Here is a 23655-nt window from a genome sequence, read left to right on the forward strand (position 1 = left end):
AAACCACAAGCCAATGCCGTGCATCATCTCTGCTATTAGAACAGTGTTAAGAACTTAGCGATTATGTCGTTAGAAACGCCACACAAAGTAGCCCTAAAAAAAACTAGACAGTTATCAATACTTCTATTGCCAAACGCAAACAGTATAGTACACATAACTTATGGTAACCACATACACAAATAATAAACATGATCAAACAACGGCGCCATATAAAAATAATTTATATTAGCACTAGAGGCCAATACGTAAAAACTCAGATGAACACATAAGAAGCAAAGTAAATCAACTGAGAGAAGGCAGATGAGATTCTCACAAATGAATTAACTTACTAATCCGAAGCATTTTTAGGCCCGTCAAGAACGTTACACAAACAGTCACAATACCCAGAAAATGCATTATGCACTAAAACACAAAAGTAAAATAATATAAACCAACAAAGGGCAGAGGCATTCAAAGAACAATTAAAAAATACAATCAAACCATACGACAAACCAAATATGAAAGCTTGTTGCTAATATGATCAATGAGTGTGTACGTCAAAATAAACATATACACACACCAAGATTTCCAGCTAACATAAATAAACCTCAAGATCCACGGCAAATACATTAACATATCAAGCAATCAAAATAACATATCCGATTAAAAAAACCGAAGTCATAAAACACATAAATCAACAACGCACCGGAAGAATATAGCATACACCCCATCTTCTTAAATAAAAGAACACAAAATTCCACTCAGAAATTATTTGACCGTTCGACAATACTGTTTAAACTATCCCTGAAATCCTTGTAGTCTCTTGGAATCAAGCGAGTATTCTTGCATTTCTAAAGAAAGTAAACTAGCAATTAAACCAGGAGTTAGTGTTCAATCACCTTGCCTACACAAAAGTTTAGAAAGAATTATAAATAACTTTCCATTTTCCCAGAAGTCACATCAAAATATCCAGAAGTGTAAAATTGTTTTAAAAATTTCGGTTAACTACTGACCATTTGCTTAGATTAGCTGAAACCACAGTACATAGTTTCAGCAAGGCCCGGCAAGGCCAGGTGGGTTAAGGCGTTCGACTCGTAATCTGAGGGTCGCGGGTTCGAATCCCGGTCGCACGAAACATGCTCGCCATTTCAGCCGTAGGGGCGTTATAATGTAACGGTCAATCTCACTATTCGTTGGTAAAAGAGTAGCCCAAGAGTTGGCGGTGGGTGGTGATGACTAGCTGCCTTCCCTCTAATCTTACACTGTAAAAGTAGGGACGGCTAGCGCAGATAGCCCTCGAGTAGCTTTGTGAGAAATGAAAAAAAAAAGTTTTAGCAAAAACGATTGCACTGTTGACATAGAGAAACCATTTGACAATCTTTTGGCATAATAGTCTAAGGTTTCGTATGACACAAATGGAACTACCGCGAGGTTTTATTCGTTGGTTGTCTAATTTTCTTGAAAACAGAAAATGCACAGTGAACGTGAGGAGCATCTACTCGAAATACTTTGCTCCTGAAGAAGATAATCCTCATGAAGAGGTAGTTAGCCCCATCCTACCCATTGACATCCATATTTCATAACTTTACCTCCCAATTTATAGACGATATGTTAATCTGAAAAAGTTCCCGTTTCATAGCCGCTACAAACCTACAGGCAGTATTAAAACCAAATAGTTGAACATTCCCTAAAACATAGAATTAAAACAAATTTTCTATAAACATAATCGGTATCGTTTTGAAAATAAAACAGTCAAAACACATAGATACCGGCCTGAACTGTACCTACATGGAATTCATCTCCAAGTCAGCAAAAGTCTCTGGATTAACACGTGATTGTAAATTAAAACAAATAAATCACGTTTACGAAATCAAAAATAAAATATAGCAAATAGCAAACTACGTTAGGAGTCTGTCCAACAAAACACAGGAGAAACAACAAAAAATATCATAAACATTTATAAGCAAGACATACATACACTCACTAATTGAATACGCATTAATCATATATCACAAGGGGCCCAGCATGCCAGGTGGTTAGGGATCGAATTCCTGTCATACGAAACATGCTCACCCTTACAGCTGCGGGGACGTTATAATGTGTTATCAATCTCACTGTTTGTTGGTAAAAGATTAACTCAAGAGTTGGAGGTTGGTGATGATGCCTTCCCTCTAGTTTAACACTGCTGAATTAATTACGACTAGCGCATATCGCCCTCGTGTAGCTTTGCGCGAAATTCAAAAGAAACAAACAATGTATCATAAGTATGTTTGTAGTTAAGCACAAAATTACACAATGTACTATCTGTATTCTACCCGAGACGGGTATCGAAATACGGTTTCTAGAGTTGCAAGTCCTTAAGGCATATCATTAGGGTGGTGTATCATGAGAAAAAGGCTACATAGAGCTAGCACTTAAATACGTAACTTACATTAAGATATCAAAAGGAGATACGTGTAAAGCATGCTTCTAATAACTTAATCGAGAGCAAAGTGTTTACTTCGGAAACGGAATTATTTATGAAGTGCAAGATTTATACTTAACCAAATTAGAGAAGTGGTGAAAAAGTATTAAATGCTATAACGTACAAGCTTTACAGCTATGGTCATGGTATTGAAACGGCGAAAAAGGATCCGTGTAAATAGCACAGATCTTTAAATGTACTCTGTATAGTATTCATATGAAACAAAAAATAATCATGATATAAAAACATACCACCAAGAAAGCGAGATATATCCTTTACACGTGTCCCACTCAGTTCTGGTCACTCGAACTATACATAAAACCCGAGCAAAACTTTTAATAACAAAATTAGAGTAAAGTAGGCCTAACTGTTTGATTGATATCACTTTCACCATTATTTATTCGTTCCTTCTTCGTACGTGTTTAAATACCTGTTGCTAGTGTTAATGTTAGTTGGTGATGTTATTAAATAAACTTTTTGCATTCAGTATTCACATGATAGGTTCTTCTGAAATTAATGTTATTATGTTAAATAAACCCTTAACGAAACTAAGATATGTACTTTTTAGAAACTAATAATATGTTGTTAAAGGTAACAATGACATGAGATCAAGAAATAATTTGGCCCTTTTTCAAATACTTTCGTACCGATTCTGAGAGAAACTTAATGGTAACAATAAATCTAAAATTTTATCTTCCCTGTTAGGACCTCCAGCCACTTAACTTAGAAAATCATCCCGAATCACATCCAAAACATCTCTGCCTTTCACTACTTAATTCCATTCTATCCCAGTACGAGTCCGTAACGCGTAGATAGCCCAGTTGCTTTGCGCCATGAAACGCCAAATTGACCAACCAACCGAAATGTAAGTTTCCAATAATAATTACACAAGTATCCTTTTGATATAATTTTATGATTTCTTATTGAAGTAATCCGTTAAATCAGGTGATTTGTAACAATTTCCAATTACGAACTTTCTACCAATGGAGTTGTTGATTGTAACCCATATATATTCAATCGGATACGGAAAATGCCTCACCAGGTTTTGTAAAAAAAGACAGTGTCTCACCCAAATATTTTATATATAGCCTGCCTTTTTTTTTGACATTTTGAAAGTTTATTTCTTTGCAACTTTAAGTTTGTTTCAAAGTGAGAACTTAATCATGTCAGGAATATTACTTCAAAAGAACATTTGTTTCCAAGTGAGAATCTAAGTAGGTAATTATAGCTTGTATTTTTCAAGATGAGAATTTACACATTGTTGCATAAAATTCGTGTCTCGTTAGAAAGAAATGTTTTTTTTTTTAAATAAAAGAATTGTCAAGGATATTTTTCAGTCGAATCCAAGAGACAAAAAATTTCAACAAATGATTGGAAAATACAAAAGACATACTTATACGAAAAAAAAAACAATTTTGTCTGAACACAAAACAAAAAATATGATGATTAAATTCATGTAAGAAAAGCTTAGAGTAATTGCCCACAATTGAAAAACCATTCATAAATTTTTTGAATATTTATGAAAAATAGAGAAATTTTGATGGTCAACTTCATCTGATTACAGGATTCAAGTCTTATAATTTTTCACAAAGTACGCATCTTATACGTTATCACATTTTTGCAACAAAGTACCATATTTTTCCAAAACTCTGTAATTATGAATAGGAATGCAACATCAAAAATTAGTTTGTTTTGAAGTGAGAGTCAGTTATCATGGAGGTGCAACATTGTCCTGGATCCATATTCAACATCTTGAATAACATTTTTTATATCATTTATTCTTAACATGATGCAGTTCATCTTATATTTATTAAAAGCCATCACATCCACTTCTTTTACAAAGTTTTGTACCATTAAGTAATGTAGTGGGAACTTCAAAATAATTCGTATTATCACTATTTTTCATTACAACCTCCCTTGTCAACTTCAGTCCTAAACTCAACCATTTTGTTTCAGGTAACATAGCTTGTAAGCACAAGGGACTATTTGGTCCTTAAGGGATATCCTTACATATCCACCCTTGAGTAAGGTAAACATTTAAATACACTCTGTTTCTTTCTGGCCTCCACTGCTTGACGGTGACTCATTGTATTAGTCAATCAAACTTGTTACTGATATTATGATTATTAGTGCTCAAATGCTCTTGTACAACTAAACTTTTAACCATATACTTCTTATAACTAAAAGTGTGGTATGAAACAGCATTTATTAAAAAAGTTACATCATGTGCTTTCTTTAAAAGGAAAAAGATGATGGAAATCCATTCTTCCTGTTGAGGTTTCCTTCAATCACCAAAAGATGTAACTAGAACATCAAGGAAGATAAATGTAATTTTTATATTCATATACTTATCTGACAAAAGTTTAGCAAAATTCAAATTAAGTGCAAATATCTGACCATCAAACAACCATTCCACAATTTTATCAACAAAGAACAAGTCTGCATCTGGCATTTGAAAACTTAAACTTCTTGCCCCTAATATTAAAGCTAATATTTTTCCTCTCCTCATTCTACAACTCCAACAGACCACAATTAGAAAAATTTTCCAAGTTCCTAAGAGTTTTAAAACATGAATCAAGGCATCTATAATATAATAGATTATTTTTTTGTTTTCAACCTTAGTTTTGTCTAATAATATGTATTTTACAAAATCCTCTAATATTATAGAGTGTAGTTGTTAAACTATTATATTTTACATTGTATTTATTTCTTTTAGTGTTGTTTTTGTGTACTTCAGAATTATCTCACCAGTGATCGAAATGTATACATGTTCTGAAATATATTCTACGTAACTGTAGAAGTTGTAAGTTGTAAAAAAAATTATAATCAGAAAGTAAACTCAAAATAAAGCTATTGAACAAATGTTTACTTAAACAAAAAATGATCAAAATAATGTGTATGCTGTGTGAAGGACAGTAGATTTACTGGATAGCTAACTCTCTCAACTCTCATAATGAAGTAAAGAGATTTAATAAGAATTAATAAATATTATAAGTTACTCTTTAGGAGAGTGTTACTATTTACTTATCACACAATGTGTTTGAGCTTCATAGAGAGCTTACTAATAAATCATAATATAATATAATATACCAAATTCTAGATTTCTTTGTTCTTAGGATGAGAGTGCTACCTACATCACTGCTGGTTAAGTTCATTGAAACATGATGGAGGTTATAACCTCAAGCCCTCACCTGACCTACTATTGGTGGACACTGCATGCTGTTGACATTCTTGCACAATGTTTTAATCTACCACTTCCCATGGGCAAACAAGATGTCACCTCTAGAGAATGACAAGGAACAAAGGTAACTAGAATTAAAGTAACTTAAACATTTTCTTGACCATGAATTATGTGAAAAAATGCACTGTTAATTAATCAAAGTTCTTTCTTAGATAAGGAGACCAAAACTAGAACACACTATTCCAAGTGAGTCTTAACCCAATGACGTATGTAGAGGTAATTAGCACTTTTGACTTGTAATCAGTATTTCTATAAATACACCCAGACTCAGTATGACCAGGTGGTTAGAATGCTAAGCTCACAGTCTGAGGGTCATGGGTTAAATTCTTCATTCCACAAAACAGACTTACCCTTTCAGCCATGAAGGCATTATAATGTGACAGTCAATCCCATTATTCATTGGTAAAAGAGTAGTCCAAGAGTTGGCAGTGGGTGGTGATGACTAGCTGCCTTCCCTGTAGTCTTACACTGCTAAATTAGCGACAGCTAATGTAGGTAACTCTCATGTAGCTTTATTCAAATTAATTCAAATTAATCAAACAAACAAATGAATACACATTAAAGTTATTTTAGGTTTATTACTAGCAACAGAGCATTGCTTTGACGACTTGAGTAACTTGTCATTCTTCAGTGTTGCTATTGAGTGGATTCCCATCTGTACTAAACATATGATCCAAATTATAACACAAAGTGTTATACTGTACTTATTTTAATTATTTTTTTTCAGAATTCTTGATGATTGGAAGAAATTTTAAAAGCAGTAGGTCTAGACATGAACACAGTAAATACATTCTGTAGCAGAGGCATAAAACAAAAATGTGTCAGTTTAAGGTAACATTAATTAATTGGTGAAAGAAGATAAAGTTATTTTATGTAACAAGTGTCACTCATAATATTACATGTATATATATATATACCTCAATAAACATTGCATTGCTAAAGTTGATACATATATAATAACTGCCTCACTTGTTTTACCATAAAGATCAAATGGTACTCCTACTGCAATGGTTTCTTCATTTTTAATCCTTCAGCTAGATATGAATCATGATTAGATAATTAGTAAGTATGATTTTCCAGGTAGAAATCATGTTTTGGTATTTGTAAAACATTAATTCCCAGTTAGAAATTAATCAGGGTAGTCATTTAGGTTTTATTTCCCAGTTATAAATAACATAGGTCTAGTAATGAATAAATTTATTAATTTCATCACGTCGAAAAATCAAAACAATGAGCTCATTATATTTGCAGCCAAGTAATTGGCAAATTTTCAATTTTGCTAATTTGTTTTCGAATGTGCTATTAAAATGAGTAAAATTTCACTCAAGCTTAGCCTTCAAGTATGTAAAGGGTCTAAGATACAATAGACCAATGAATTTAACTTATGATTGAGTTTGCTGAGCATAATTTAAGAAAATAATTTCCCTGTCTGACCAGTTTATTCAATATTTGTGACAAAGCTTCTATATTTTTGGATGAGATGTTTATCTTGATGTTGTTAGTGGGATCCTTCATATTTTAATTTTTGGTACCTCTGTCATTCATTTTTTAACAGTTCAGTTAGTTTTTTGATGTTAGTATTATATTTGAACTTGTAAGATTTTTGGTTCAAACAATACTAACCACTCTTCAAGTAACATTAGTTTAAATTTCTGATGCTAAGAATTGTCTTTCTCCTTCTTTGATATTGTTAATCATGACCACAATGGTAAGTTATTCCTACTGCTTTTTTTCACTTACCTTTTCCCCCTCATTTTATTTTTCTTGTTGACAGTACTGTATAGTTCATTCTCAGATTTTAACTTTTCATTATCCAACCTCCATTCAAATGCATTTTTAAAGTTGATCTTTCTTTTAAAAAACTAGAGGTGATAAAGTTCTTCCCAACTTTTTGTAATATTTATTTTGATAAGCCATTTGAAACCTTTGCTTGTTCATACACCATTAGCACTTATATACTTTGAATCAGTGGTGTAGGAAGGAGTTGCAAAGTGGGGGTGCTTGCTAGACAAGCAGATTTTACAATGAGAGATTGAAAGAATATGTAGTTGCTTAAAGCAGCCACCATGCTTCCAAAGGCAGTTCAATCTATGGGTGGTCTGGGGGCATGCACCTGCAGAAAATTAATATAATAATATAACTTATAGTTGCTATATAAGTCATATATGTAAAAGTGGAGGTGCTGTAACACCCTCAATTCAGACGTGTCTGCTTTGAAAAATCCTGTTTATACCAGTGGTTATATCAGTCAGAACCTGTACTCTGTATTTAAACACTGAATAGTGAATACCTGAAGTTATTGAATGCAACTTTAATGAAGAATCAAAACACTAAAAATGTTTACAAAATAACAGATTTGAGGCTGATAAGTATTATTCGGTTATGGTACTCTCCCTCTTCTTAAAAGATTAGTTTTCTTGTTTTGTGCTACCTTCTATTTGTAAACTTTTCTGAACACATGCCACAAACCTTCAACCCTCCCTCTGTTGGAATCCAAAGTTCCAACACACCTTTTATGTAAATCACTATGCATCACTTCTCCACCAATAAGAGAACACTACTATTATGTGATTCTCTCTACGAGCCACTACTGAACAATCTCTTCTTGATTGGCAGTACTTGAATGTAAACATCTTTAACACTTATTATCCTAGAAGTGGTTTAACTTTCATTAAATTTGTTCAAATTATCTTAGTTCAACTTTGTTTAATTTCATTTTAATTTTGTTTGAGAGCATTTGACTTACCCATGTTTGCTATATATTTTTTATGGTTTCGTATCACGCATGGATTCTGAAGTCACTCTTACCACTTTGGGTGCATATTACATACCTGTTCCTGCCCTTTTAACCATAGGTGTGAGTGACCTGTCTCAGGATTTCACAGCCTTTGTTTGGAGAAAGATGAAGCACTATATGGAATGCAAGTTGTCTCTTGTTTGTGCTCTTATTCTTCCTGTTCTTTTTGGATTTTTTTAAAGCCATGGGCTGGATATAATTTTGATCTCCTCCACAAGAGTTTGCTGTGCCTTCCCACACCTTCCTGAAGATTCTGTTCAGCCCTTTCAGTGTTTTCAGGAACATGTTTTATTTCTTGGTATTGTTTTTTTTGTTTCCCCTTTTCATTTGTTGACAGATTAATATATGTCTGTCTTTCCCAGGTTTTGGGTTGGTCTGCCCTTGCGACGTCTTGGGTGAGATCCCACTTTATAGACCCTCAGTTACGGGCTAATTTTACCTATTTGGGGAGATGGGTTCCAAATTTTCTGTTCATCCTTCCTTCTTGTTTTTCCACCTTGGCTTTCCTCTTCCTACCTGAGCTTTTTGCAGGAATCCTTTGGGGTTTCTGGGGGCATTTTTTCCATCTTTATCTGTGTTGTCTTTAGCTATGGCTCTACATATGTGGTTCACTTTCCTTTAGGTCTTTGTTTTTCTTGTGAAGCCATCACCTGATTCTGTACATACAAGTCCTTATTTTTTATGACATTTCAAGTATGATACAATTACTGTGTCCTTGTTGTCATGGATGGCTCTGTCCAACAGAGCTCTGCCTTTCCTTGCAAGAGACCCATTGTTCTTGGCTGGAGCCAAGTATTGCCCAGAGTTCCATTTCCCAAACTTATCCTTTACACTCATGTATGTCACAATTTTTATGATACTGCTATTCACTGTTTTTTAGGGATACATTACATTTCTTTCCTTCACAGCTTTGGGATCCCTCGTCATGCCAGTAAAAATCCAAGGCAGTCCTGGACCTTGTATCCCAACAAGTTGTCATACCTGCTCCATGTGGGATTCACTCCCCTCTCTTTTCCCTTCTCTCCTGACTTGCTCCTTCAACCAGGCCATCAGTACTCCATCCCATGTTGTCTACCCACCATCTTCGTATCTGTCTTTTGTCAGGTCCTTGGCAGGGTTTTCCAGTTTCTCTCACAGAATAACTTAACATTTAGCCTGTTCCATACACACTTCTTTGTCCATCTATCTACACAAACTGGAACATTTTCTGCTAATAGGCATTGACGCTTGGTTTCCAAGCTTCTTACCCAATGGTTGTCTTTATCTCTGAATATCTTAAATGGTTCTTTGAGAAGTGTTCTTTGGTCTCCTCAATTTTGGGTGGCAGGCAGCATTATTCCATACCTTCACAAGGTAAGTTAACTAATGCTTTCATTTCTTTCAGGGACTCCTGCTTCAGCTTCACACTGGATCCCATTCTGTAGCTAGTGGTACCTGATCAGGTATTTTGTCTGCACTCTGAATAGGTTCCATTTAGATAGCCATAATCATTTGGAGACATTTTTCTATCAAATCTGCACTGTAGGCTATGTTGATTCCTATATTTCCATGGCTGTTTACTTTCACTCTTAAGATGGGGTGTTTCACAAGATCATTTGAGTGTGAATTCCTTATGACACTTACATAATAATATACCTGTCCCAGATCACACCATCCATAGACAGCTTGGATAGAGGAGAAGGAGATTGCTGCTCATTCCTGCCATGACTCAATTAAATAAATTGATGTGGTCTTCTTTAAAAAACTAAAGTTTTGTGATCACCCATTGCACTGTCTCAAGCATTACAAAAGCAATCCCTCTGGACTCTCCAGCACACATGCATGTTCTCTCCTCCTTTCTTCCAGTGGAGTATGGGAGTCCTTACTTATTACCAGTTTCAAGCTGCTGGAGTGGTTGACCATGGAGGCAACTTGCTGGATGAATTTCACACAGTGTAGGGTGGTGGTGTTCTGCTGGTAAAAAGGGTGCTACAAGATCCTTTGGATGGGTGATTAATCCTGGTGTTGAGATGCCCAAATGCAGTTCACCCTTCTGATTGGGTGCCCTCCTTCTACCCTTGCATAGATGTTGGTATCCAGCAAGTGAGGTTTTGCAAATTGAGGTAACCACACATGTTTCTGGTTGTCCATCTTCCCCTCTCAATTGCTCTTTCATGAAGTGGGTTACAGAAAGTCTTTGTGACATATTTTCACTTTTGTCCTGGGTTTTTCATCATTATGAGGTTATTGACAACCTGGATCCTTTTGAAAATTTCTTGGGGTTACACCTGAGGATCCCTCACACCAGTCCCTTCTCTAATTCAGTGTGGGATTTAAGCTAATTTTGTGAGCTGAAGTAGAATACCACATTAGACATTATAATTTTCCTAAATGAAAATGTATTTTCTATAGATACTTCTCTCTCTCTCACACTTCCCACCCTTCCTTCTCACTATCTTTTAGTGCTCACATCTTCTGCCAAACTTTGAAGTGATAGTTTGGTGATGGCATATAGAGGGAGTCACATGTGTCAGATGATAGTAGTGCTCACCTATTGGTGAAGAGGTGATGCAAAGTGATTTACATGAAGGATAAATTGGAACTTTGGATTCTGACAGAGGGAGAGTTTAAGGCTTGTAGCATGCATTCAAAAAAGTTTGCAAAAGGCGGGGCAGTACAAAAGTTAATCTTGTTAGAAGAGGAAAGTACCTGTTGGAAATACATTTTCATTTAGAAAAATTATAATTTTGTAAACCCATGTTTTGAAGAATCTAAAACATAACTTTCTTTTAATAATCTCTTCCATTCTATTTTCTGAAATAAAAAACACAGACCATTAGACTTACAATAACTTGTTGTGGTTAAAATGGTGAAAGGCATGAGTTAAAGTTGTTTAATTTTATTATTATTCATTTACAAAGAACCAATAACTTTTATTCATTTGTTTTCAGTTATTTCAAGTAACAATCTATGATCTTTACTTTACAAAAATCCATTTTTGAGGCTTAGAAAAAAAAGAGATCCAAATTCGATGATAACACTAAGATGCTGGGAAGATGTGATTCTATTGAGAATGTTTATCTTACTCAAAGGGACTTCAATAGTCTTAGATATTGGATAAGTTATTTTTAATAAAAATAAATTCATGCCTTTAGGATGTGGAATCTTGGAAAGAACTTTGGTGTGGCAAATTCAGTGCACAAAAAGAAGGACTTTTCTGTTACTGTTGGAAAAATCTTAAAACACTGTTCTGAACAAAGACTTATTGGTCTTATTTATAGGAATTTTGTATTTAAAAACAAAAATAAATATATATCAAGGTTATGTGTAATAATATCAAATAATGTAATGTTTCATCTCTAACCTATTATTATTTTTGCTTCTATATTTGCACTTTAGCCACTGCATACTTACATTTTGAAATAAACTGTAGTCATCCCTATACAGTCAGTACTGAAAAGTGTAGCACATTACAAGTCTTTACCTCATTTGCTTTTAAGAAAATCAATATTTCTTATGATTGTTTGTTAAACAAAATTAATTATAAGCATCTATCACGAATATATTTTCAGTTTTGGGAAAATGTTAACATTCAAGGATTCGCAGAATGAATCCTTACGACCTTAGCTCTATATCCTCTTTTCCAATTTCTCATAGTTATTAGTGAATAAAACTTGTGATGCTATAAATAAAATGAACTAAAACAAGGGTAAAAATGTTTGCTGATTTAACAGCTCACTGATATTAGGCCTAAACGTTAATATAGTGTGATTTAGTTAATCTAATGTAAACTGTGCAATGTATAAATATATAGTTTATTTTTTAAACATGTAGTTTTTTTCTTTCATGGCTTGTTTCTTATGAGCATCTTGTATGTAACAATATTGTTACTTTCACAAAAAACTAGTGTTAATTACATTACAGTTTATTTACTTGAAAGTAAATACACATTTAAAAGGAAGCAGTTTTCACAACCCTTAACTACTGGAACAAAACTGAAATTTGTGTAAGTTTTCATCACTATGAAAAGGTTAGTAATAAAGCTGTCTTTTATACATCAGAAATTACACTTTCAAAATTAGATAGTATGTGAACTGATCAAACCATTTAAGTGCTTGATTGTATTTTAGAATATTGATACATAATTGTTCAAACTTTAAAATACTTATTATTTTACAATTGTGTTTGGTTTGCACTCTTGTATTTTATGCCTTCATATGAAGCTGTGTATTATGTAGCAGTTCAAAGTATGGTCACTATGGAATGTTGTTACCATCATTTAATATAAGTTTAAATTATAAAATGAAAGAAAGTATTTCTCATATTTCTCAAAATAGCATCTCACAAATGTTGGAAATTTCACAGCATCCAAAATAACACAAAACTAAACAAAATGTTATGAATTTCACTAAGTTGAAACTAAACAATATTTAGGTATAAGTAATTTTGTTATAAGTTTCATGTAGTTTTATTGGGCATTTCTGCTGTCACGAGGAAAAATTCAAGGATAAAAGTGACATCCTCCCAGTGTGAAAAGGGCTAAGACACATCTTACTCTATTGTTTTCTATTTTCCATTTTTACATCCAGTTAATTTACTTGCATCCAGAACACACATTTTTGTGCCATGCTACCACTATATGATAATATTACAGGTCAGCTTAAAATCAGATCATATGGTTAGTTTTCAAAAACCTAAGCTTAGTTTTTACACCATATGCTTTGTTTATTGATATATATTTAGCAGTCACTGAAATAAGTATGTTTTGATAAATCTTTCAATTTATTGAAGTAAGCTATTAAACTGACACAATCCCTTTCAATTATAACTTATATTTTGAAGTTTTTATAATTCTATATGTTTAACAGAATTTTTGAATAGCCATATCTATTACATACTTAGAAAATTACACAAATAGGAAAGTTCACTCTCAATCAGTTGGAATTTTTAAAAATATAAATCTTTTCTTTTTGTTTATTTTCTTTCACACACAAAAAAATGATAGAGATTAAGATTACTGGATGGAAAATACATTGTAAAATAAGCAGCTTTTTCTGAAAACAAGAAATGTGAAGATAATACAGAACCAAAACTGCTTGTCGCTAGTCTAACAGCATTCAGAGGTAAGTAAAAATGGTTCTTTTTATAAATTCCTAAATTGTTTTTTATCTAAACATAATGTATGATATTGGTTGCTATTTTGGAATAAAAGTTCTGAAGTTCTGTGACAAATACATTTTTGTAATATTACTATTCCTAAATTGTGAGTAATAGGTTCAGTAGAGCTTTGCTGATTGTTTAATATTAAATTCTTTCAAAGAACTAGAAGTGTTTCACTCACTTGTAGTATAGTCTCACTTTTAGTTTTACCAATTACCTTGAATAATTTGGGGAATTGTACCACATTACATTCAGTTGGTGTATGTTGAATAGCAATTGAGCTATCCTTGAACCTAGAGTTCTTTCAAACAATCTACCAGTTTTGCTAGTTGAGCCAACATAGATGCCTCCTTACACAGGGATGCAAAATTCCTTAATGATACGAGACTATGTTATGAGTGAAAGAGATGCTTCTGGTTCTTCAGAAGAATCTGTGGTTAAACAATGAACAAAGTGCTACCACAATTTTACTCACAGTTAGGTAATTAGATGTTTATTTAAACATTCATGCTTTATTGTCTAACTACTATTCCTGCTTTTGTGCTGGGCCTGGCATGGCCAAGAGCGTAAGGCATGCAACTCGTAATCCGAGGGTCGCAGGGTTCGGCCCTCGTCGCGCTAAACATGCTCGCCCTTCCAGCCGAGGGGGCATATAATGTGACGGTCAATCCCACTATTCGTTGGTAAAAAAGATAGCTTAAGAGTTGGCGGTGGGTGGCGATGACTAGCTGCCTTCCCTCTAGTCTTACACTGCAAAATTAGGGACGGCTAGCACAGATAGCCCTCGAGTAGCTTTGTGCGAAATTCCAAAAACAAACAAACAAAGCTTTTGTGCTTAAGATTTCTGTGTCTCAGGTTATCCTGTGGTGACTAATAAAGAACAATATTTGACAGGAAAATTTGTAAAACCATTTAAAATTACTTGTTCAAACAATAGTTATTAATCAAGTAGATCAGAATCATTGAATTATTTTGCAGATATGGCTGTAGCTCTATGAACATTTGTAATGCAGTGACTCAATCCAAAGACAGTATGATGGGGTTCACACATAGCTTTCAGTGAACAAAATTATTATATTAGTTTGGTTTGTTATTTTAAGTTTAAACACTAGGATACTAGGCTTAATCTATTTTTACAAATAACATTGAATGATAATTATATTAAGCCTCTAACTTCTAAAGATTTTTTGACAGTTTGTCTAATGATCAATTTCAATGAAACAATCTGTGAATAATTCAGTCAAAAATCCTATGAACACCATAAAAATTATGCAAGTGAAGTAATTTGATATTATAAACCAATAGATCTAATACTTGTTATGAGTCACATGAAACTGCATACTAGGTCTGTTAGTTCACAATGCTCCATAAGTTTTTAGTGTTCAAAACTATAACTTAATGCTTAAATGCAATATTGATAGTTTTGGTGATTTTACATTGTCTATGTGAACTAAAAGAAGTTAATTTGTTTTGTTTAAGTGTAACAGCTATAAAACCAATGTTTTAATGCAACAGCAATCCATAATACATAAAAGATATTACAGCCAGAAAAATTATGGATTCAGAGAAGTATTATATAATAATATCAACCCAGCTAAATACATTGATAGATAAAAGAATGAAGCTTACAATTTGAAAAGAATAGAAAAACATAACAATTCTTGGTTTAAATCTGGTCTTAGAATTACAAGACTTTCTTAAACCTCTAACTGCTGTTCATCTTTAGTTCTGTAAAATGTACTAAATTTTTCATTTTGAACAATGTTACCTTCTGTCAGTAAGTGTTAAGAGTGCTACAAGAGTATTCCCATGTTTTATCAGTGTGTTTGTTATTATACATATGCAGTTGAACAGACATCTGGTTGTGAATCAATCACATTACTTTACATAGCAAAGGCAGCGAGAAACTTACTTATCATGTTTTTTGTAACAAACAGTACTGATTGTAAAGGTTCCACTTGTGTAACAAAATAAAACAAATAGTGTTTTGTTCAGATAACTTGTTAAACATTACTTTCAAAACATTAGTGTGTCAAGCTACTTTTTGATAAGCATCTTTCAGACAGCCAGATATCTTAATAAACAGTGCCATCTACAAGTTCAGAATTAAAGACATATTTGAAAGTCTTTTTTTTTACAACCTCTAGGAATCTTAAGTGAACCATTTTGACACTTGATGATTTAATAAATGCAGATTTAAAAATAAATGTTTACTGCTAAAATATCTATATTATTATTTTTTTCAAATTAATTTTCCATTAACCTTGACCTGGCATGGCCAGGTGGGTAAAAGCCTTTGACTCGTAATCTGAGAGTAGCGGGATCGAATCCCCATTACACCGAACATGCTCGCCCTTTCAGCTGTGGGGGCGTTATAATATGATGGTCAATTCCACTATTCATTGGTAAAAGAGTAGCCCAAGAGTTGGTGATGGGTGGTACTGACAAGCTGCCTTCTCTCTGGTCTTAAACTGCTAAATTAGGGATGCCTAGTGCAGATAGCCCTCGTGTAGCTTTGCACAAATTCAAAAACAAACAAACAAACAGTCCATTAACCCAGTGAGTAATTATAGCATTCTATAGGGAATTTTAGTAGTACAACTTTTTAAAAAAATATTTCAGTAGCTAAAGACTTCAAAGCTCATTGATATGTGACATAAAACTTTTAAAACAAACACTTTCAGTTTCTTAAGGAATGAAAATAGGATTTTTTTAAAATTATGCAATAAAGCAGAACATGTTGTTTTCAACAGACATCTAATTTTGATGATAAGTGATTTGCAATTAATGAAATATTTGTCTATATGTTATTTACTCAGCCATATTATTTTTGTTCTCTGATTTCCATGGAAATAATGTTTAGTTATAACTAAAAAGCTAATAAAATTGATTTACAAGTTACAAAGCTACATTAATCAATGGCAGACTAAAGTACATCTACTTTCTGGCATCATGTAAAAATATGGTCTGTTTTCCTTCTGCTTACAACATCTTGGTTATTTTGTTTTTATCAAAAGCCTTTTTATTTCCTCTCATTTTCTACTAGTTGATAAAATCACAAATGTGCAAGTATAGACACCTAACATTCCAAGAATTAAAAAACAAGTGAAAGAAGTGCAGACAAACATTTAGGTGACAAACCTTTAAGCTGGTTGAAAGACCTCAATCAAATACTGTGGTGATTGTACTTCTTGCAAGGACTTTAATATGATGGTTATTCAGTTTTGAAATTCATATGTAGTTAAAATAACCAAATTATTGGTATTCTTATTTGGAAGATAAAAAAGTATATTAAAATTTGTGCAAGAGGTGGGCAGCACCATTATGAAGTACTGTGATGATCAAGTTATTTAGTTGATGCTGCACTGTTCATAGGTATAGTAAGCAAAGAATCACTTCCATCCTACCACAATTGAAAATTGATACTGGACTACCAACACATCTGAAGGTGTTGGTTGATGATTGTGCTGATGATATAAACCTAATGCAGTAAGAGCAATTTAGTAGTTTATTGGGTGAATTTGTTAATGCTTTTGTGGGACCAAATGGACAACTTAGTCAAATGACAGTAACTGTACACCAGATAAGTATGAGTATTGTACAACCGATAAAGCAAATGCTGCATCAACTCCTATGAAGTATTAGGAAAGTAACAATGCTTTGAAATATGACAGATCTGTAGGAAAGCATCATACAACCTTCATAGAATACCGTAATCTCTAGCAGTGATCATTAAAAAAAGGTATTTCAAGGTTCTGTGTAGATTTTAGGTAGGCAAACACAAATGACCTGCATTGACACCTTCACATTGCCGTGACCAGATGAATTTCTGATAACAGTAGCAGGTTCCTACTGGATCTACACCTTGGATCTGGCCTCTGGATATTGATAAATTGAGCTGGACAAAAACTGCTTTTTGCACTAGAGATAGATTGTTGAATTTCATGTTATGTCATTCGTTGTTTAGGCTGTGTAATGCACCAGCCTACCTTAGAAACTGGTGGAGCTTACACTCAAGGGATTGCAATAAGAGAAATGCCTAGTCTATGTTTGTGATCTTTTTGATATTTGGTCACCTTTCTGAACCTACAAATGATATTCCAGCACTTGACATAAGTGAGCCTGAAATTGAAGCCTGAGAAATGTTCTCTCATATGCACTGAGGTAATTTGTTAGCCACATAGCCAGAAGAAATGGAATTTAATTAAACCTAAGATAGGTGCATTGTGAGACTAGCAGAGGCCAGTGATAAAACTAGAGATTTGCAGTATTTTTGGGTTTGTATTGTACTCAAAGATATCAGCACCTTTGCCCAGTGGCATACTAAGGGGGGCACAAGGAGGGTGGTCTGCCTCAGGTGAGAACTAGGAGGGGGAGAGTTGAAATACCAGTACAACTTTTTAAACCAAATGAAACATTCGTCAAAGTAAGAAGAAAATTTTTAAAATGTTCAAACTATTACAACAGCTTAAAGTTAATTTCGACTATAAAACACATTTTTATTTTCTTTGACAGTACAAAATTTACAAACAAAAAATTAACTGTTTGATAGAATAATTAGATCAAAAGGCAAATATTTGTTAATGTTTTAGTCATCAGTTTGTTAAACATAGCCAGCTGGCTGCAACTGACATTCCAGGTCTTGTTCACTTGACACTGTGACTCCACATACACAAGGTATGTTTCATTAAATAATTGTGATAAGAAATAAAGTGTTGGTGTTTATAACAGTATCATGGTACTTATACCAGTGTTCAGTAGTTTTAGATAATGTGGTATCATAGTGATGTTTAAGTGTTTATAAATGCATTGTCGTGATGCTATGGACACTCATGTTTATAAATGGTGGTCCCTGTGACTACTGACGATCAGTAAAAATACAGAAAATCACACTTTTCATTAAACTTAAAGACTTTATTTTTTCTACAACCATAACTACTGAAGTAGCGATGATGTGTATGACTGAGTGAGTTTTTTTATGATGACTATATGGTGGTCTTACAAAGATGGTGGCGATACAACTGCATGATTTTTTTTTAATGCAACTACATGGTTATGTTACGACAGAGAGGGTGATGATGTGATTGCATGGAGATGTGTTAATGATTACATGCTCAACACAGTAAACACTATGTCAGATTTACATCAACAACTACAGTACTGTTCTATATTGAATTCGTACTAATGCTTATTGGCTTAGTCAAGTTATCTTAGTTTCACAATTTTACAATCTCCAGTACAGTATCTTTGTATATTTAATATGTTAGGGCTTATTGCTTAATAAATAATGATATCAGTTATAATAGCTAGCATTATACCATACTATATTCAATTATTGTTAATGCAATGGCATTGATTAATTGTCTCTGCTTGTCTGGATTAATAATCTTATAACCAATGGGTATCTAGTTGTAAACAGTTTGAGAACTACTTATTTGAGGCTTTTCTGTTGTTCTAAATTTTTTACTAGATAAACTGTTGATTTTAATTTTCTCAGTGGTCTAGTTATTTGTGAGTAATGCTCAAAATTTTCTGCTTTTTTTTAGGAGTTGTGTTTGCACATAAACCACTCCTCAAAAATAATAATAATAATTACAGACAGTTTGTTCAGTTAATGTATTTCAAGTCATAACAGTTCATGCTTGTTATGCATGTTCATGCTTTATACCTATTGATTTTGAAATTTTGCTGAAAACATCGACATGAAGTGAAATCAATCCAGTGGATTCCAACAAAGAAAAATGAAGAAGGCAAGAAAACAGCACTCCTGATGTGTTCCACATTGATCAGATGTGTGAAGTGATCAGATACATCCATACTGAATGTGACAAAGTTGAAGTACAAGAATCGTTTTTGGGCTTCATCCCTACTGTTGGAAAGACTGCTGCTGAGCTCACAGAGTATATGCTGAGACATCTGGATAGAGATGGACTGGAAATAATCCTGTGCAGTGGTCAAGGATATGAACTATGGCTGGAATTCATGGTCATTTCAATCAGAGATCAAAGATATTAATCCCAAGGCTTTCTTTGTGCTTTGTGCAAATCATTCTCTAAACCTTTGCAAAATGCACTTATTTGGAAGCATTTATTCATGTGTGACTTTTTTTGGAACCTTGGAGAGAGTATTTCTTCTTTTCAGTCTCACTTCATTGATGAGAAATGCTGATGGAGAATGTAGGCATGACAGTCAAAAGATTTTCCCAGACAAGATAGAGTACTCATTATGACACTGTGAACCCAGTGAAGGCAAATCTTGAAGAGCTTACCTCAACTCTTGAAGTACTGTGTGATTTCAAAGGATATGTGGACACAAGAAGATCTGCTCAGATTTTGCTGTCTGCTGTAAATATTTTATCTTTTTTGAGTGACCTTTCTTTTTGGTGTGAAGTCCTAGAGAAAATTAATCTCACATAAAAGTATTTGCAAACATTTGGAATCAATCTTGAAGCTTCAAGCTCTAAAACTGTTTCTTGGAGATCAGCACAATGAAATTGTAGAGATGGCCATTCATTATGGAGCTACAAAGTGTGAAGAAATGGACATTTCTATCTAGAGAAGAAGGAAAGTAAAGCTCTGAGAAAGGATGCCAGGAGAGATGGCAAAGGATGCTGGTCTCACATTGCCAGAGGAAGTGAAAAGGGCTATGTTTGAATGTCTTGATCACTTTCATCAAGAATTGGAGATTCATTCTTAGGTGATGGATCAAATTCTGTCAACCTTCATTGTTATTCTGCCAAATGCTTTGGTTGTTGCAACAGAAAAAGAACTTCACTGTATTCTAAACTTGACTCAGATTTTCAATTAATTCTCTGATAAAGATATCAGTGTGGGAATTGGACGATTTAGGAAGCTGCCAAAATCAGCATTGAAAAGGCATGGAAACAGACAGCATTGCAGTTTCTGTAGCTTATTGTGAAATGGGATTTTTGTGAATCTCTGCCAAGCTTATTACTGTGTTTGAGATTCTTTTTAAATGTTAGTGTGTCTGTTGTTTCATGCAAAAGAAGTTTTCCTAAAAAAATTTCTTTCACTCGCCCATGAGTCAGACAAGATTGACAAATGTGGCTTTGCTTTCAATTCAATATGAATATGCAAAAAAGGTGAATTTTGATGAGGTCACTAATCAATTTGCAGAAATTAAGACTTGAAAGTAGAGACTGCAAATCTTCTTTATTTACCTTTGAAGAATAGGCTGAGTGTTGAGATTAGATTTCCTGTGTTTTTGTATAAAATAAATGCAGTGTTACTTGTTCACTGAATTTTTAATGTTCTGCATATTTCTTATTTTCAATTTGCTTATGACAGTATTGTACTGATTGAAAATATGCTTGCAAACATAATATATTTTTCTGTTTGTTTCAATTTTTTAATTATTTATGTGGGAAGGCTACCAAAGGAAAGATCCACCCTGGGTGCCAAATATATTAGCTATGCCCATGCCTTTGCCAGCCCTTGCAAAAGTGGAAGCACACTGTGAATGGAGTGAGGAGTATGACCAAGCTTTCTGATCCTTGAAGCTAGTGACTGGCATATCCTCACCAGTACTGTTTCTTCTAGATACTGATGCCACTGATGATGGAGACAAAACAGTGTTGTCACAGTGGAACACATTCTCATGTATCTGATTTGTACACTCACAGCTGGATGCAGATACTACACAAAGAAAATAACTGTTTGTTGTGATCACACTTTGGCTACTGTTTGTGTGGTAAAAGCTCACCAAACAAAAAAATCATGCTTCACTGAAGTGGTTAATGAATGTTAAAAATCCAGAGGGGATTTTTGCACATTGGATATCAACACTGCAAGAATGTGATTGTCATAATTCTTTGCCCAGGTCCACATCACAGAAACATGTCATTACACAGTGAGATCTTATCCATTCATAGAGTGTCATGATCCTGATTAATCACCTTATGTGGCTTGAAACCACGACTATGTTGGCATAACAACAGTCATTCCTAAGAGTGGCAATTTTATTGAAGCATCCAGAACTAGCATAAACACTCTGTGCTGCATAGCAAAGTGAACTGTGCCTGATGCAGGTTGAAAAGTGAAATACCAATGCATACAACCTTTGACACTTTTAATGATGTTTTACCACCTGCCTAGAATTGGTTCTTAGCTAGTAGTCCCATTCACGCTGGGATTGGGACTACTAGCATGCACCAATGTGTTACACCAACTTATTCTAAAATCTGATGGTTTTATGGCTGTGAATAATTCAAAATGTCTAATGATTGTATGAACCTGTACAGTGTGGACCATCTCTAAGAAAAACAGCTAGGAAAGGGTAAATTCCAAATATGATTCTCTTGATTCTCCTTTACAGAAAATAACCCTGATTTTTGTTGGTATACTCCTGAAAATTTCAAGCAGAAATTACCACATACTCATGATTATTGATTTCTTCACAGAGTGGGCTGAAGCATATTCATTGACTGGCATGCTAGTACAGACCATAGTAAATACACCAGCTGAGGACTGGGTAACATGCTTTGGAACATCACCAGCAATCCACATAAACCAAGGGGCTAATTTCAAAAACCAACTGTTCAGTGAGTAATGTAAGGTATTAGGTTTAGCAAATACTGGTAATTCACCTTATTACACCCAGTCTACTAGTTTAGCTGAATGGGCAGTACAATCTAAAAAGAAGATGCTGGCATAGGTTATTAAAGTGCAATAAGGGTTGTAAGGGTGTTGCAAAACTTTGCTTTTCAAACCACAGAGTGGATGCCAAGGGATCAAATGATTCCATAATTCCATGGCATTGTGAGAACTCAGAAGTTTATTATACAATGTCTTGCTAGGAAGTGACACTCCTCGTGGAACACCATGCATGGTACATCATTGAAAGGAAAAGTCTGTCCTTACACCCAAAAGTATATTGAGTAGCTGAGGTCTACAATTGCAAATGCATAAAAAAGTACTATAATAGGACAGTAAAGGAATGACCATTCCAAAGTGTAATAATTGAGCCAAATCAAAATACACTTTCAAGAATAATTATGTAATTTAATGAACAGTAAGATTATGATAGAAACATGGGCACGTAGTTATGTATTATATTAGTTACTTGTATATTTCAGGCTTAAAGTAGTTCCATAAAATGTTTCACTACCAATACAAAAATAAAAGGGAACTTACAACAGTTATTAAAGATAGCTGAATGAAAAAATACAAAATGAAAATTATCATTAAATAAAAAGACACTTCTAAATGTTTAACTGCTTTTGTTAAACCTAATGGGTTGGCTTTTGGCCTACATAACCATAAATGCTCTGTACTGAAATAGTTTAAACTATAATAAACAACTGCAATGCTCCATTATATCAAGTTTGCTTATAGAGGATTAACTCTTTAAATGTAGTAAAGTGTTTAAACTGCTTTAACAGTTTGTGTGTAAGCTCCAGTTTAATGTCACTTCAGTATGTTAATTGTGGACTAGTATCAAAAGAACCTGTACAAATAGCATGATGGTTCACTTGTTTTTCAGATACTTATAATTATATCCAGAGTAATTGGTCTGAAATTAATAACGTTTGTTAAACATATTCTCAATTATTAACATGTAATTTGCTTGATCTAAAACTTATAGGTGCAACTGATATAAAACTCCAACACTTATTCATTTCAAAATTCTGTTTTGAAAAAAAATTGGAAATAAATTATATGTATAATAAATATACATACCCTAAGCAAAAGATATATCATTAAAATGTAGGTGTTTTTTTTCTTAATAACTTAGATTCAAGTCTGTGAACAATACAACAAAACATTTACAGCAGAAAATTCATTGACTGAGAAAACCTTCTTAGGAGTTTCCAGAAGTTGGTACCAAGGAGACCTATTTGATGGAACTGAATAAAAATAGTCTTACTGGTAGAAGTATTTACTTTGAATGAAAGTGCCATAATGATTCACAATAATCGTCTGAAAAATCTTAATTTTGTTTGGTAATTCATTGAGTTCTCTTCATCAGATTTTCAGATTTTCATACATATGTTCTATTTCACCATTTAATAAACAT

At 33.6% G+C, this 23655-nt stretch overlaps 2 long non-coding RNA genes across 2 annotated transcripts in view; one reads left to right on the forward strand and one right to left on the reverse strand.

The window, feature by feature from the left end:
- The first annotated feature begins 3009 nt into the window (after nt 1–3009).
- LOC143226338 (uncharacterized) lies at nt 3010–23509 on the forward strand. Its single transcript, XR_013014554.1, has 4 exons — nt 3010–3308; nt 5560–5748; nt 13466–13583; nt 23374–23509. It is a non-coding gene; the product is annotated as an uncharacterized LOC143226338 (long non-coding RNA).
- The window catches only part of LOC143226337 (uncharacterized), a 47595-nt gene continuing 29681 nt past the window's right edge, over nt 5742–23655 (reverse strand). The window contains exon 7 of the long non-coding RNA XR_013014552.1: nt 5742–6339. This is a non-coding gene — a long non-coding RNA (uncharacterized LOC143226337). The remainder of the gene's footprint in view (nt 6340–23655) is intronic.

Source organism: Tachypleus tridentatus, chromosome 9 (assembly GCF_004210375.1).
Source record: "Tachypleus tridentatus isolate NWPU-2018 chromosome 9, ASM421037v1, whole genome shotgun sequence".
Classification (NCBI taxonomy): Eukaryota; Metazoa; Arthropoda; class Merostomata; order Xiphosura; family Limulidae; genus Tachypleus; species Tachypleus tridentatus.